This window comes from Lathyrus oleraceus, chromosome 5 (genome assembly GCF_024323335.1).
Source record: "Lathyrus oleraceus cultivar Zhongwan6 chromosome 5, CAAS_Psat_ZW6_1.0, whole genome shotgun sequence".
Taxonomy (NCBI): Eukaryota; Viridiplantae; Streptophyta; class Magnoliopsida; order Fabales; family Fabaceae; genus Lathyrus; species Lathyrus oleraceus.
In genome coordinates this window covers 34,594,928-34,600,327 of record NC_066583.1, presented here as the reverse complement: position 1 = coordinate 34,600,327, position 5,400 = coordinate 34,594,928, and the positions used below count along the sequence as shown (strand labels likewise).

The following is a 5,400-nucleotide window of genomic DNA, read 5'->3' as shown; positions in this document are numbered from 1 at the left end:
GGCGGAGAGCTAGAACAACCGGTTGACGAACTCGAGGGTTTTATTAATTTACAACGCCGAGTTCACAATTTCCGAACTAAGTACAAACTTCCTTTTCCAAAACAAAAATAAGAATCTAAACCAGTTATGGCTGAAGGACCACAAAATCGTCCTCTTAAGTATTATGTTGTTCCTTCACGGAAGGAACCACACAACATCATTGCTTCCCCTGCCATCAACCGAAACGATTTCGAGTTGAAACTTTTGTTGTTATCAGTCGTTCAACAAAACCAATTTTAATGTAGTCCTACAGACAATCCAAACTTACATTTGTCAGTGTTTGTGTAGTATGCAGACACAATGAAAGCAAATAGTGTCAGTCCCGAAGCGATTAGACTACGTCTTTTCCCTTTTTCCTTAAGAGATAGAGCTAGAGCTTGGCTCTAGTCTCTACCTTCGAACTCTGTAACCATATGGGACGAGTTGAAGAAAGTCTTCTTAGCCCGATACTTACCACCAAGCAAGACGGTTATGCTAAGAGCTCAAATCAACGGATTTAAGCAAAAAGACAATGAATCTCTTTTCGACGCTTGGGAAAGATACAAGGACATGATGAGACTTTGTCCACACCATGGACTTGAGAAATGGTTGATTATCCATACTTTATACAATGATCTTTTGTACAACACTAAAATGAATTTGAGCGTTGCAGCCGACGGTGCTTTAATGGACAAACCATATGATGAAGCCTATGAACTCATCGAGAACATGGCTCAAAATCATTTCCAATGGGGAGGTGAATGTGCTTCTGTAGAAAAACCAACTCCAAAAGGTGGAATGTACGAAGTTAATGGCATAGACCACATCAATGCTAAAGTGGATGCACTTACTTAAAAGATCGAAAGCTTAGCCATAACACCAGCAGCTACCGTAGCTGCTGTAACACCAAATTGTGAACTGTGTGGAACCCCTGGGCACACTAATGCTGATTGTTAATTATTGGCTGGTATTCCTACCGACTAAGTAAATTATGCTCAAGGAAACCCATATTCCAACACTTACAATCCTGGCTGGAGAAATCATCTGAACGTTTCTTATAAAAACAACAATGCTTTGTTTCCTCTAAATCCAACACCTGCTATTCCACCTGGTTATCAGAAAGGAGCCCCTATTTCTCCACAAGCACCTAGAAAGTCAAATCTAGAGATCACGGTGGAAAACTTTATGGATGCTCAAGATCAACAAAACAAATACTTTGCAAATCAAAATGCTCATACGAGTGAACTGATGAAACAATTGTCAAGTAAACTTGATGTTATGGCTACCCATAATAAAATGTTAGAAACCCAAATTTCCCAAGTAGACCAACAACAAGCAACAATAACATCCTCAGCTAGAGCATTTCTTGATAAACCACAACCAAACCCAAAAGGCCATGCTAATGCTATCACATTGCAAAGTGGGACAGAATTAGATGAACCAGTTGACCCGAGACTCCGAAATCCACCCATGTATCAAAACTCCGGTAAAGGATCTGAAAAGGTAAACGAACCAACCACTAATGGAAAGGAAGACAAAAGCGGAGAGGCATAAGATAAAGAAACACCTTATGTGCCTCCGCTACCATGCAAACCACATATACCTTATCCTCAAAGACTTACTAAGTCCAAAAATGAAGGACAATTTAAGAAATTCGTAGAACTTCTGAAGCAGCTTAATATTATTATACCATTCATAGAAGCCATTACGCAAATGCCTTCATATGCTAAACTCCTTAAAGAAATCTTATCTAATAAGAAAAATTTCGAGGATAGTGAAATAGTTATGCTTACTGTTGGGTGTAGCGCTATTTTCAAAACAACATCCCTCCTAAGCTGATAGGGCCAGGTAGTTTTTCCATACCTTGTGTAATTGGAAAATTTATTATAGACAAAACTCTGTGCAACTTAGAAGCTAGTGTTAGTTTCATGCCTTTATACACATGCAAGAAACTCAATTTAGGATAACTAAGACCAACAAATATGACTCTACAACTAGTTGACCGTTTTGTTAAATTTCCAATAAGTACGCTAGAGAAAATTCCCGTTCGTATAGGTCAATTCTATATTCCCACTGACTTTGTAATAATGGATATAAAAGATGATTCCCACATCCCTATTATTTTAGGAAGACCCTTTTAGCCACAACTGAAGCCATCATAGATGTCAAGAAAGGAAAGCTAACTTTTGAAGTTGGTGAAGAAAAAGTCTAATTTATTTTAACTTAATTCTTGCAGGCGCCAACTATAAAATATTTGTGTTGCCTCTTAGACATCATCGACGAATGTGTGAAAGAAATGGAGAGGGAACCATCTAAGTATACTAAAGTACTAAAGGTTCCAGCGCCTCCTATATTCGAAGACGGTAATTGGCATGAGCCACACGTAGATGATAGTCTAAGGGAATGTCTAGCACTAGCACCCGATCCAATGCCATTCCTAAAGAAACCTGTTGTAGAACTTAAAACACTACCCAAAGACCTAAGGTATGAATTCCTAGACACAGGTCTTGAACGATCACTAATAGTCAACACTGACTTAAGACGGATAAAAACCAAAAAATGACTTCATGTATTAAGAAAGTATCCAACAACTTTAGGCTATAACATCTCAGACCAAAAAGGAATAAGTCCCTATATATGCATGCATCACATTATGCTAGAGGAAGACTTTAAAACCTCTAGAGAACATCAGAGAAGAATAAATCCTATCTTGAGTGATGTAGTCAAAAAGGAGGTACAAAAGCTATTAGAAGCAGGAATTATATACCTGATATCTGACAATAACTGGGTCAACCCAATACATGTTGTACCAAAGAAGGGAGGTGTTACAGTTGTCAGTAACGAAAAGGTCGAATCCATAGCAAAATGAATTCAAACCGAATGGAGGATGTGCATAGACTATAGAAAACTAAATGAAGCCACTCATAAAGATCATTTTCCATTGCTTTTCATTTATCAAATGCTTGAACGACTGGCTGAACATTCTCATTTCTGTTATATAGACAAATACTCAGGATTCTTCCAAATTCCTATTCATCCTGATGACAAAGAAAAGACTACTTTCGCTTGTCGTTATGGTACGTTCACTTATCGATGAATGCCGTTTGGATTGTGTAACGCTCCTGCAACATTTCAGAGATGTATGATGTCGGCCTTTGCTGATTTTATAGACGACATAATGGAAGTATTTATGGACGACTTCTCTTTTTGTGGGCAAAGTTTTGAAGGATGTCTTTCGAACATAGAAATGGTACTTGAAAGATGCGTTAAAGTCAATCTCGTATTAAATTGGGAAAAATGTCATTTCATGGTCCGACAAGGAATCGTACTTGGACATGTTATAATCCGATCGAGGAATTGAAGTGGATAAAGCAAAAATAGAAATTATAGAAAATCTTCAGCCTCCGAAAACCGTTAGAGAAATTCACAGTTTATTAGGACACGTCGGTTTCTATCGACGATTCATTAAAGATTTATCTACAATAACCAAACCACTAACGGGCTTACTGATGAAAGATGTTGAATTCATATTTTTGAAGATTGCTTAAAAGCGTTCTAACATCTAAAAAATGCTCTTATTACTGCACCCATTATGCAACCACCTGATTGGAGTAAGCCATTTGAGATAATATGGGATGCTAGTGACTATGCCATTGGCAATGTCCTTGGACAAAGAAAGGATAAAAAGCTTCATGCGATTTACTATGAAAGTACAACCTTAGGCAACATGCAGATGAACTATGCCACCACAGAAAAGGAACTCATAGCCGTTGTGTGCACTTTGGATAAATTTCGTTCCTACTTAGTAGGATAAAAAATAATTGTCTATATCAACCACGCCGCAATTAGGTATATGTTAAGTAAGAAGGATGCTAAACCAAGACTTTTAAGATGGATTCTGCTTTTACAAGAATTCGATTTGGAAATTAAAGATAAGAAAGGCACTGAAAATGTGGTAGCAGATCATCTCTCTAGGATTGAGGACCTAAAGCTCGAACAAGTGCCCATCAATTACGATTTCCCCCACGATCGACTTGCGGCCCCGTTAAAAAGTGAAAGTGAAACAATAGAGTGTTATTTGATGTATAATGACACAGAAGCTAATGAAGTTGTGGAATAGATTTACACCAAAACCATACTTCCATGGTATGCTAACTTTGTCAACTACTTAGCAGTTGGAGTACTTCCACCAGACTTAACTTACCAGCAAAAGAAGAAATTCTTGCATGATCTTAAACATTACTATTGGGATAAACGCCTACTCTTCAAGAGAGGCGCCGATGGTATTTCCTGTCGATGATTCCCTGAATCAGAAGTAAATGATATCATATCTCATTTCCACTTTGCACCCTATGGAGGGCATGCAAGCACCTCAAAGACTTATGCGAAGATCTTACAATCTGGTCTCTTTTAGCCTAACCTTTAGAAAGATGTCCACACCTTGATTACAAATTGCGATCGATGCCAACACACTGGTGTAGCGGGGTATTCGTTACCATTAGAGATATTGACAAAATCCAAGGTAAACCATACAAGTCGAGTCGCCACCGCACTTCTATTTATCCAAAGGAATGGTTAGAAAGCGAACAAAAACCTAAAAGTTTTAACAAAAACTAGTAAAAGAGAAACAGAGATCTGGGTAAGGGGGTTGGTTATGTAAAGGGAAGGTGTTAGGCACCCAAAACATCCTAGGTACTCCTAGGGAGCCCTTTTCATACTTGTTGCAAGGTTGTTGTTTTGTGAAAGTTTATTTGTGCAAACATGATTGAAGTGATGAGAGGAGAATATACAAGTTTATTTACATTTTGTGTTTGGACGGGTAAACCCATTTCCTACGTACCATCTTAAAAGGTAGGATCAAAACCTCGTAGTTCGGGGTAAAAATCTCAAAATGAATTGGTGAATTGATTGGTCCAAAAGCCTTAAGGTCTTTTGTTATCAAAGGGAGAAAACTCAACCTAAAACCACAAATCCACCATGTGAGGATAGCTTTAACATGCTAGTGAGGGGTTAACCCTATAATAAGCATGGAAGACTCATTGTCCATCACTAAGGATATAGGTGAGTATTATATCTACCACAAGGATAACTCAAACCTAATAGCTAAAGGTTATGGAAAATTTGATTAAGAAAGTGGCCATTGGAACCACAAAAAAGACATTTGAATGGGTTATATTTACCAATTAGAAGTATATACAAAAAGGGTCAAAGTCGACTTAAAGATTCAATTCAAAATAAGTGTTATGAAAAGAAGGTTTGAAAATCAAAAGCCTAAGGCTTAGGTTTCTAATGTTGGAAAACAATAGTTAAATGTTTGCACAAAAAGTTTTGGCTTGGGTTAGAGTGGAGGGAAGAATAAGAATGGCTAAGTCCTAAGCAAAG

At 37.7% G+C, this 5,400-nt stretch overlaps 1 non-coding gene across 1 annotated transcript; it reads right to left on the bottom strand.

The window, feature by feature from the left end:
* Positions 1–510: 510 nt before the first annotated feature.
* LOC127089392 (small nucleolar RNA R71) lies at positions 511–617 on the bottom strand. The gene has a single exon (XR_007790994.1). It is a non-coding gene; the product is annotated as a small nucleolar RNA R71 (small nucleolar RNA).
* Positions 618–5,400: the final 4,783 nt, after the last annotated feature.